At 35.2% G+C, this 12,510-nt stretch overlaps 1 protein-coding gene across 2 annotated transcripts in view; it reads right to left on the reverse strand.

Moving 5' to 3' along the window:
• Positions 1-12,510, reverse strand: part of PTPRD (protein tyrosine phosphatase receptor type D) — a 1,630,925-nt gene that overhangs the window by 1,127,414 nt on the left and 491,001 nt on the right. The window lies entirely within an intron of this gene.

Here is a 12,510-nt window from a genome sequence, read left to right on the forward strand (position 1 = left end):
ACCTGCTGTGCAATAAATTTGCCTCTATTGGTAAATTATTTTAGGGGTGCCGGTGCTGTGGCATAGCTGCCTGCAGTGCCTGCATCCCATACGGGCATCATTTGGAGTCCTGGCTGCTCCACTTCTAATCTAGCTCTCTGCTATGGCCTGGGAAAGCTGTGGAAGGTGGTCCAAGCACTTGGGCCCCGGCACCCAGAAGGGAGAACCACAAGAAGCCTTTTATTACTGGCTTCAGATCAGCTCAGCTCCAGCCACTGAGGAGTGAACCAGCAGACAGAAGACCTCTCTCTCTCTCTGCCTCTTCCTCTCTATAACTCTACCTTTCCAATAAATAAATAAGTCTTTAAAAAAAATTTTAGGCCATATCTTTCAGACTTTTTTATAGTATACAAGAGTATTCTTTTTTGAAAAATTAAGAGTGTAGACATTTTCTTCAGGCCTAAATTTTGTATGGAAAGGTAATAATAATTACAGGGACTATGATGTCACTACATATGTTTTAAATGAGTGTCCTGAGGAATAGTGACGGATTTGCCTTAAACTAAACAGGGTTACCCTGGCAACAAAACTAAAATTAATAGCATCATCATAGACAACAGAACCTGGAATTTTGTGGAGAATGAACTTATATCATTTCCTTATTGGTAATTCTATACTCCTACCAACTAAACCAAATCAGATCCTGTCTCTGAGAAACATACACGTGCATTATACACCACATTGCTTCATCCTTTGGTCTCCTGCTTGACTTTAGTTTGAAGCAAACAATTATTTGCAGTTACTTATACCAGTTTTTATTTTGCTTTGTTCTGTTTGCCTCATATGATTTTAGACTGGCTATTCCCCCTTTTTAAGGAATTTTTAGTTTTCATGAAATGTTATATATCAAGAAAGTATATTACTGTACTGTATAAAATTTTAGATTATTAAAAGGTTCTAACAAGAGAATTTAAGTAAAAGCAATGCTTTCTTAATTTGCTAAGTGATAGAGAATTATATTAGGATCTTTGTACCTAAACACTGACTGAGATTTTCTACATTCAGCTTTTTGGATTTTTTGTTCTTTATTCCAATCCCTCCAGTACTTACAGAAGATACATAGATCAAACACACAGTTAAGGGAAATGTAACTTTTCAAAATAAAAAAAAGCCCTGTTATTTAGTGAACCTTCTAGAATAGAATATCACCCAGTAATTTAAAATGTATTGATAATCACAGACTTCAACCAGGTATAAGTGGACAGTTTGAACAATGAGAGTCAAAATTTTAATGAAAATGATCAGATATTTTTATAAGCACTTTTAAAAATATTAATAAAGTGGATAATTGAATTTTGTTGTAAATGGTAACACTTAACTGTTATCTATATTGCTTTGACTTTTATTAAAAAACAGTGTGGACCTTAATCTACTAACTGGTTTGTTGGGGCTAGCATTAATAGTGGAGGGAATAGAAAATTGCTAGTGATAAGCACTGCTGAATTTATTGTTGTCTTGCAATTTTGTACCAGAGGAATGCAAATTTAGTTGGAAAAAGGACTTCAGGGATCAAAGACTTCCTGAGAACTTGATTCAATAATAGACTCCTGTTTCACAGAACAGACAACCACAATTTAAGAAAAAAATTTCACTAGAAGAAAGGATTTCAAATGTTTTCAGCACAAAGAAATGGTACATGCTTTTGGAGATATGAGGGTGCCTCAAAAAGTTCATGGGAACAATGGAATTGAAAGGTAAGTTTATTATAGTGCAAAAATTGTTTGGTATCCATGCATAACAGTTCACAATACATATTTTTCACAAGTTTTTTAAGACTCTTTAAATGTGTGGATTTAAAATATTTTTGAATCAAAACAGTTATGTTTCAATTCTGTATTCCAAAAACATTTGAGGTACCCTCATTCAGATATTTACCTTGATTTGAATATTATACAAGGTATACAATTATTAATATACAACAAAGTATCCATATATTCAATTTTTATATGTCAACTAAGTAAATATGCACAACCTTGTGTGTTTATGTACATATGTACAACTACCTATCTACTTATATATGTTCCCACTGGAAAGAAATGTGAAACATCTAATAATTACATACTAATATTTTCTAATAAGATTTTTAAAAGGATTAATTTATTTATTTAAGAGACAGAGTTAAAAAGAGAGAGGGAAAGACAGAGAAAAGTCTTCCCAAATGGCCACAATGGCCAAAGCTGGGTCAATCCCAAGCCAGGAGCTTTTTCTGGATCTCCAATGTGGATGTAGGGGCCCAAGCACTTGGCCCATCTTCTGCTGTTTTCCCAGGCCATTAGCAGAGAGCTGGATTGGAAGTGGGCAAGCCCAGACTCGAATTATTGCCCATATGGAATGCTGGCACTGCAGGCTGGGGCTTAAACTACTATGCTACAGCACTGGTCCCCAGTGTTAAGATTTTAATGAGTAACTGTCCTGTAACTGAAATATTTTCTGCCTTGTAACTGAAATGCCAAAAAGCAGGACCAGTTAAAGTCTTCAGTTCTACTATAAGATATTTTCAATGATCTACAGTCCCTAACATATGTATCTAAATCACCACATTGATTCACTCAAATTTTCTTTCCTTTGTTCTCTGCATTTTGATTAGGTTCTGAGCATGGCATCTATAAAATATGTCTATCTTCCCAGTTAGACAGATAATTATCTAAGTATATAACTATGAAGAATGAGAAACTATCAAAAACTTCGGTAAAAAATCAGAGTTAGATTGGGAGGAATGAATTCTGGTATTATATTGTGCAGTAGTGTGATTACAGTTAATGATATTGGAGTGAAGATTTCCAAACAAGTAGAAGAGGGAATTTTAAATGTTCTTGCCTCAATGAAATGAAAAATATATGAAGTGATGAGTATGTTAAATATTTTGATGTGATTATTACACAATGTATACATGTATCAAGACATTGCACTGTGTCCCAGCAATATGTACACTAATTACTTGTCACTTCAAAACAAAACAAAACAAGTAGATTGGAGACTTTGGTTTTAATTCAGAGATGCTGGAAGGATTGTGAGGAAGGATTCATCCAGATCAAGTAATATATGAATTGCACATGTGCTCACAGAAAATATTTTGAAGGATGTTCCTGAGGAATTTTCAAATACAAATTTATGCAAATAACTCTAGCCATACGCTTCTCCATATTTGACTATTAAATTCTTATGTAGGGTGCCCATTTTCTATGAAAAAAATCCTGGAATTTGAATGTAGAAATAGAATACCAAGTTGGATATCATCCTAACTGGTCATATGATTTGTTAAAAAATAAAATGTAGAATAAATTAAATATTCATTACCGCCATCTCTGCATATCTAAACTAGACAGGAGGTAGAACTGAGCCAGCTACTTCTATATTGACTTGTAGAACAAATTATAGAAATAATTATGAAGTAAAATGCAAAAAGATACCAACTCAGGACACAGAAAATTGTTTTTGCAATGCAGTTCTTATGAGTTCTAATAGTATGACTGAAATAAACACATGCAGCTGTAAAACATACATATCAAATGTCTGTCTCTATTAAACACACATACTCAGATGTATACATAAATGGTCAGAGGAATTTCCTACTTTTCTAAGTGCATCAGGCTTTTTTTCCTTTGGCATTTACTTTTCCTTGTAACAAAAACTTCAGTCCTTATTTTCCATTATCAGTCATGAGTCCAGGACTTGGACTGAAGTGACAGTGAGGGGAAAGGATCTGGAATGAAGGGAACTGGTATAATTGACCATTATTACAAATATATAACAAACATCCCTGAGCCAAAACACAAAATAACCTTTCTTTGTCAAACCAGAAGGCCAAACAAGGGTATATTTCTTTTTGCTGCAATAAACTTACTTCACAGTCACTTGAGTTATGTAAGTTTTTACAGGACAAAAGTAAAAATACAAATTAAAGTTGGCCATTTTTATCAGAAAGATATGTCAAACATTGATAACCAGTAGTAAATAATCCCACTTAAAAAACTGATAAACTGCATGAAACACAACAAATACTTTTTAAAAAGATTTTATTTATTTGAGAGGTAGAGTTACAGCCAGAAAAGGAGAGACAATAAGGGCCTCCATACAATGATTCAGTCTCCAAATGGCTGCAACCTCCAGAGCTGAGGCCAAGAGCCTCCTCTGTGTCTCCCATTCGGGTACAGGGGCCCAAGCACTTGGGCCATTTATCAAATATTTTTATTTTTAAAAAATTAAAAAAAAATTTAAATTTATTTGAAATAATTAGAGAGAGAGAAATGAATGCTTCAGGTTAACTTCCCAAATGTCCACGATCATAAGGGCTGGGCCAAGGCTAAAGCAAGGAGATGGGAACTCAACTTAGGTTTCCCATGAGGTTGGCAGGAAACCACTTATTTATGCTACCACTGCTGCCTCCCATAGTCTGTATTAGGTGGTGTCAGGTGCTAGAGTCACTATCAAACACAAGCACTCCCGTATAGGATGTAGATGTCTTAACTGCTAGGCCACACACCTTTGCTGTCCATTGTTCCAATTCAAATATCAGAACTGTCAAAGATTTAGGTTGCTTCCACATAAGGTGAATATGAATATGGCTCTATAAATCTACCTGTACATGTTTTGCAATGAGACACAATTCTGTTGGAAATATACACAGAAAAAGCAACGACAATAGATACATGGAATAGATGTATAAATTGAAAAAGAGTGGATATCTCTGGGTGATAGGATATGAGAAAAATTTCGTCATTTCAGTTTTTCTACAACAACATCAACTATTTTCATTGGAAATCAGTATACTGTAGTGATTTACTTTTTTTCTTGAAATTTCATTTAAGGCAAACAAATTTCATGTATTTTGCATATCAAGATTTAGGAACATAATGATTTTCCCATCCTACTCTCTCTCCTACCCACACACTTACCCTTCTTCCTCCTCCCTCCTCTATTCCCACTCTTAATTTTTACAAAGATCTATTTTCAGTTTACTTTACACTCATAAGATTAACCCTACACTAAGTAAGGAGTTCAAAAATAGTATGAAGAGAAAAACAGTTTTATTCCACAGTAGAGACAAGGGCTATAAAAATTATTGACTCTCAAAATGTCAATTTCATTCCAATACATTACATTTTAGGTACTCTATTAGTTACCACAGATCAGGGAAACACATGGCATCTGTCTTTTGAGTCTGGCTTCTTCCACCAAGTATAATGGTTTCCAACTGGATCCATTTTATTGCAAAAGACAGGATTTCCTTTTTTTAAACCACTGAGTAGTATTCCATAGTATATATACCATAATACTGTAGTGACTTAGAATATAAATTGTGTTGTCCAAAACCTATTCCAAATCTTAGTTTTCACAGCTCCTCTCTCTTCAGCTTGGAGCAAATTACTTGACCACAATGGGGCTCAGTTTCTTCACACCCATCTGAAAAAGTGGGGACTCAGATTATCTCCTTCACAGGATTCTCACAAGGAATAAACTGCCTCACACACATAAACTAATAATTATTCAGTCAGCTGAATTGTTTTATTTATGAATAGAGAACATTATTCATCCTCTGCCCACCACTGTATAATCTTATATTGAAAAAGTTGAGTTAGTTATAGGAAAAAAATAATAGTGTAGTAATTACAAAGAAAATATAGTGGGGGAAGTAGAAGACTTATAATTCATACTGGTATTTTAAGCATGGAGTAGAAAACTACATGTAGGTCAGTTACATAGAGGCAGGGCTAACTGACTAATTTTAAGATATACAAGATTTAATTATTTAATTTTTATAATCTAAAGATAATTTCATAAAAAGCCTCACCTATTTCCAGTCTTGGATGACTAAAAGTTTCATTTATTTATTTATTTTAAGGCAGACAGTGAGAAAGAGTGATAGAGACAGACACACAGTGGCTTCTTCCCTTTACTGGTTCACACCCAAATGCCCCCAACATCCAGGGTTGGGTGAAGAACCGAAAGCTCCATCTGAGTTTCACATGTGTATTGCAGGGGGCCAAGTATTTGGGCCAGCATCTGATTCCACCTGGGTGCAGCAGGAATTTGGGAAGAAAGCAAAGACAAAACTCCATCCCTGGCAATAGAATATGGGTTGTGGGTGTCCCAAGTGGCAGTTTAATTCACCATGACTCAATGACCACATCACAATATAGAAACCTCTATCTAAAACAGAGATCACAGGACTAATACTGGCAGTAGAAACTAGAAAAACATAATAAATTTACTGTATCAGATTACTGATTATTATTTCTCACAATTTTGGAACATTCTGACAGCAAAGGAAATGATTTAATGTGCAATTTGCATGTCCCTTTCTTAAAAATTTTTCATCCTCTGGGGACCACATTCAACAGAACCAGCAATATCTAAAACAAATAAAACATCATTTGTAAGAATTTAACAAAATCATACATTGAACAAGCAATTTTTCCCAACCTATACAGTTCATCTGTAAAATGTCTGTGCTGTGTTTACAAATGTGTTCTTCGAGAGATTCATAACTGCATTACTTTTTCAGAGTCCAAGAACATTATAGTAAAATCAAAACAATATCATTCTCAATTTGTGAATTTATATATACTAAGAAAAAATAATCTTCACGCTTCTACTTATTTCTTAAAAAATGTGAAATGTAAAAAGTAAACATAACTGAGACATTATATAAAGAAAAGTTAAGAGATTCCAGGTCATAGGGCTTAATGTGAAAATAAAAATGACTATTTACTAATTTTTTACTTTGTGCTGTTTTATTTCACATTAAAAAAGGAAGATTGTGGGGAATAAAGAAAATCATGAACATGAAACATTCCTCAAACTGCACAGAACAAAATAGGTCCTCAGTAAGATTACATTTTTTTCCTCTTGCCACTCTATTTTGAAGGGTGGAGTTATAAAACCCCTAGATTCTAGTACTTTTTTTCTGATCTGTTAGAGACTTTTCTTGATATCAACTCAATATATCAAAACTTTTTAAGGCATTTAAGATCAATGTTTATCAAGAAAGCAGCAGACTATGCATTTTGACCAATATTTTTATTAAGTTTGCCCTTACTCCAGAATATTGCTGACAAAGATGGATGAATATTATTCTCATATTATACTTTCTGATTTTAACACACAGTAAACATTCATTCACTAACCTTATCTTGGCAAATTATACCTGCTGTATTATCATCAAATCAGGAGCATTCTACCTATGATAACAACTTAACACATCTTCACTCATGTCACATGTATGACCATGTAGAAAAATATCCAATACCAATTTTAATAAATTTTTATCACTGAATTCATTATATTAGGATTTAAGTCATTGTATATGTATAAGTATTTCACTTTGAACTTCTTCAAATCTGTGCTTGGGTCACTCCTGGAAACATGGTCCACTAACCATGACTGAACTGGGAATTCCTTTTTTCCTTAAATATTGGATTAAATATAATTAAAGCCAGAGAAGAAATCACATTAAATGAGTTAAGACCAGTAACACACCTTTGAATAATAGAAACAGATTAAAAAAAAAAAAAACTTTTAAGAGAGATGGCTTCACAACTCAGAGCACATAGTGCACCTAAAGGAAAACAACTACAAGATACGCTGAAGATGGACTCACGATCTAACAATTCTAAGCCCCAGGGATAAAGGAATCCCCCATAAAGGAGAACCAGCAGCCACAACATGCAGAAACATTTACATTTCAAGAAAGAAAAGTCTAGGGCTGATAACTTTTAAATCCCAGTACAGTATCAGCATACTGCTGTGACATTGCATCACAAAGGTTCTATTCCATACATACAAGTTCATGTTTCAGGTAAAAAACTACTAAATTTAAAATGTTTAGCATAAAAGATACAGTTAAAATAAAGAAAAATAACCCTTATAATATTGATTCCAAATATTTTACTTAGAAGTATGTGAAAGACTGAAATTTTATGTGTTAGCCTGACTATCGTCTTCTGCTACCTCTGAGAAGAAAATAGGAAACTCATTAAAAAATCTGTTATCAAAAACATTTGTGGGGTAATGCAGCACAATGAAAATTACAGGAAGGTTCACTAAGCAGCTTTATACAAATTCGATAACTGTTAGATTTCTTTAAAGATAGCATCAGTTGCTTAGATAAATGAAGTGGGCTTTTTGACTCGAGGTTACTGGCACAAATCAATATACTGAAATATGCATTCAGCCCATATTGTATTTCAGTAACAGGATCTTGAAATTCCATCTAGGGCTTTGCAATAAATCACAGATGGAAATTATATTAAAAGAATGTTCTGCGATTTGAACAAAGAAATCAATGGAAATGTACACCACGAATAGCATACCTTTAGACATTTATATCAAAATAAAGATGGTTTGTGTCATTGCCATTCATCTTTTACATTTTTGCTTCCTTTGTCCAGTTCAAGTTGGATTCTTCCCTTGACACCACACAGATACTCTTTTAGGCAGATAAGCATTCCATATAGGGAAGAAATTGACACATACAATTCTTATTAAAAGTATAAGAAAGGGACTGGTGTGATACAGTGGATTAAACCCATACTTGCGATGCTGGCATCACATATTGGAATGGGAGCTTGAGTCCTTGCTATCATTGCATCTGAGAAGAAAGCAGAATATGGTCCAAGTACTTGGGCCCCTGCCACCCATGTGGGAGACCAAGATGAAGTTCCTGGCTCTTGGCTTTCGCCTGGCTTACACCCAGCTGTTGTGGCCCTTTGGGGAGTGAATCAGCAGATGGAAGATCTGTCTAGATCTCTCCCTTTGTGACTGTTTCAAACAAATAAATAAATCTTTTTTATAAATAGATTTATTAAGATTGATTTATTTATTATTTGAAAGGCAAGTTACAGAGAGAGTGTAAGTCCTCCACCTGACAGTTCACTCCCCAAATGGCCGCAATGGCTAGAGCCAGGCCAGTCTGAAGCCAGAAGCCAGGGCCTTCTTCTGGCCTCTTACATGGGGGCAGGGGTGCAAGGACTTTGCCATCTTCTACTGCTTTCTCAGGCCGTAGCTGAGAACAGGATTGGAAGTGCAGCAGCCAGGACTCAAACTGGTGCCCAGATGCCAGCACTGGAGGTGGCAGCTTTACCCACTACACCACAGAGCTGGCCCCAAAAAATAAATCTTCAAAAATGTGTAAGAACAGCAAAATCCAAGGCTAGCCAGAACCTAAGAAATTCCTTGATTTGCTGCTGGTTGGGAGTGTTTGGAGGTGAGGTCCAGGGAGGTTTGCAAGAGGGAGTTTTACGGGTTAGTAACTGGGGAAAGGTAACATAAAACAACTGAGACTTGGGTTAGCTGAAGTTGTATTTTATTTTTATCTTATATCCACACATATACTCACTCTACTCTTGATTAATAACAACATTTTACTGTTGCTCCTGTTGCTATATACCATGGGCCCCGAAATGTGCATACATTCATACATACATGTGAACATACTTACACACAGAAATAAATCCAAGCAGAGTTTGGCAATCAGACGTGCTACGAACAGAAGCTGCTGCAGCAAACTAACTGGGTGATGTTCAGTGACCTAAATTGGGGCTTAAGATAAGTATGTGTGCGTGCATGTCTTCATCAAATGAAAAGTAGGCCAAATATCTGTGTTTACTTTTTTTTCCATCATCACCACACACCACAGAACCTCTTTGTGTGTGTGTGTGTGTGTATGTGTACATGTGCATGACTATAAAAATAAATATGCCATTAGCCTGAAAAGCAAATGAACCATAAGGTGAGTTTCCACCAAAGTAGACATGAAATGGATTAAATATTAAACTCCAGACGGAAATACTTTGTGTTCCTTTTCAATTCCTGGGACTGTATGAGGATGCAGCATAAGTACCCCAAGGACTCTGGCATAGCCTGCCCTTTTCATGATGATCAAGGCAAGGAGGAGGACAAAGACTCTGCTTCACAGAAGTCTGCCTTCAGAGATTACCACACAAATATGAGATAAATCTGAAACTAGCGAACTATGCTATTTGCTTCAGAATTACAAGCACTTTATGTGGATTTGTATAGAAATGATGCCTATGAATATCACCATCAGTATCCAGAACTGTCTAAACAAAAGCAACCAAATTACTCTGTTTCTCTAAAGGACGGTATTATATAATGCAATGCCACTTACTGCATGGGCATCATTGAAATCATTAAGCCTGAAGTGGAAATAACCTTTTGATAATGTTTCAAAAACGAGAGCTAAATTGTCATCTGTTGCAAGGGTGAAAGCGGGTATTTGTCATCTGACGTCCGAGGAAAGGACTTAAACAGGCAACTTCCATTACTACACAAGGCAAATGTTGAGAGTGTCTCCATGTCAGATTGACAGCATTTCACTTTGTATTTTAAAAAGAATTCACAATGACACAAAGATTTTCAGCATTATGCAGAGAAAGCTTCCAGGGGAATTAAATATGAGTTTTGAAAAGGTTCCCTGCTTAAGGAACTAAACATCGAATTATAATAAAAAGGGAATACGATACCCTTCATAATAATCTGTCATTTTACAAGTGAAGAAATGGAGGCCTGGAAAGGCCAATGAACTATATTACCAGGACCACAGAGTGAATTCATATCTTGTGACCAAATTCAAGGATTCTTCCTGCTATACCTCGATGCTGCAACAAATAGTAGACAGAAGGAGAGATTGCACAACTACATTTCAGATATAACAGAATTTTATCTGCAAATCATGCAGACATCACTTCCTTTTGGCCAGAATTATCGTGAATTAATTTCTGTTTTACAAATAGGAATTGGATCTTTTTGTATCTTAATAATCATGCCTTATTTCAGATCATAGCAAACTCATTTTTTTTTAAACTGATATTTATGTCAAGGGACAAGTATCATATGATATCACCTGGCATGGAGAATATTTAGGATCTGTGCAATCATTGCTTAATTTTCTTGGTATGTGCCTTTATTCCATTGGCTAACCCACAGCCATCATGGCTACCTTCCTGGCATATAGCCCATACAGGCCTGGGCACAGGTATATACTCTCCATTCCATAATTCAATTATTATTTTATTCAATTTGTATCCTAACTAACTCCCTTTCCCATTGTGGCTTTCCCAGCCATAGGCCCTATTTCATTGTTGTCAGTATAGGAAAATGGTTAAGTCTTCTCACTCTTGTAATTTCCACCCTCACATTTATCTTAGTCCACACCCATCTTCATCACATAAAATTTTTCTGACACATATTCTTCTCAGAGGATCTTATAAATTCCTCTCTTACATGCCATGTCCACCAAAAGCACCTATCTTTACATACATAAATTCAAGTTTTTGATAGGATGAAATATTAGATCAGTGGTCTCCGATAAACAAAAATATATTAGCAATCTCTGGGAATACATTTCACACTCTCTCAAAAACTTTTGAACAATGTACCTGAAAACAGAATGAACTTCATTAATGATATTTCAGAAAAGACTGGTTGAGGAATATAGTTTTGGCAGTGAGACTGAGAAGTGTAGGTTAAATTTATTTAAATGTATCCTATATTCCATCTTGGCATAGGGTTGATAATTCCACACAGTCATTTGTGAAGGGGAAGATCATTTTAAGTCAACAAGTTATAAAGTACCTTGAAACATCTCATTTTAAATAGTGCATCACCATTTAATTATTAATTAAAAAGAAATGATTAGCACAAATAAAATTAAACAGAATATAGTTTCTAAACATTTTTATGTATTAATTTCTACTTATTTTAAAGGTAGGCACAAAGATACAGAGAGAGAGAGAGAGAGAGAGGGAAAGAGAGAGAGAGAGAAAGAGGGAGAGGGAGAGAGAGAGAGAGAATGCATCTCTTCCTAAATGACTGAAATTCCAGGGCTGGGCTAGGCCAAAGGCAAGAAGCTAGAACTCAGTTTGAGTCTCCACGGTGAATGGTAGAGAACCAAGTACTTAGGCTGTCACCTGCTGCTTCTCAGGGTGTTCAACAGTAGGGAAATGGAAACAGAATTGGAGCCCAGACTTGAACCTGGTTCTAGACCAAATGTCCACCCTCAGACTTCAAGTTCTTAAAGATTTATTCACGATGCTCAGAAAAACAAAACAAACAAAACCAAATTATCCCAGATATAAACTCTGTGTTCAGATTAAGGTTCTGAAGATGATATCCCCTGTTTGCAACTGAACTTTGGTTGTGATCCTGGTCCTGCTTTTTTTTAAACATTATGTCATTCGTCAATACATTACATTTTTCTCAGCCTTGCTGTTCTTATTCGTAAAGTGGGGAGGAAAGGATATCTTTCCATGAGGAATGTTATGAGCATTAGACAACATTTTTAAAGCACTAAGGACACTGTTTGCACATGACAGTTACTTAATAAATGACAGGCTTTATTATATTTTGCTAAGAGTCTGCCCTTTACAAACAATAAGATAATCACTAACACTGATGTATTTTGGATTTCAGGAGATGAATGTATGCTTATAAAGATGAAAGAATGAATTT

Source organism: Oryctolagus cuniculus, chromosome 1 (genome assembly GCF_964237555.1).
Source record: "Oryctolagus cuniculus chromosome 1, mOryCun1.1, whole genome shotgun sequence".
Classification (NCBI taxonomy): Eukaryota; Metazoa; Chordata; class Mammalia; order Lagomorpha; family Leporidae; genus Oryctolagus; species Oryctolagus cuniculus.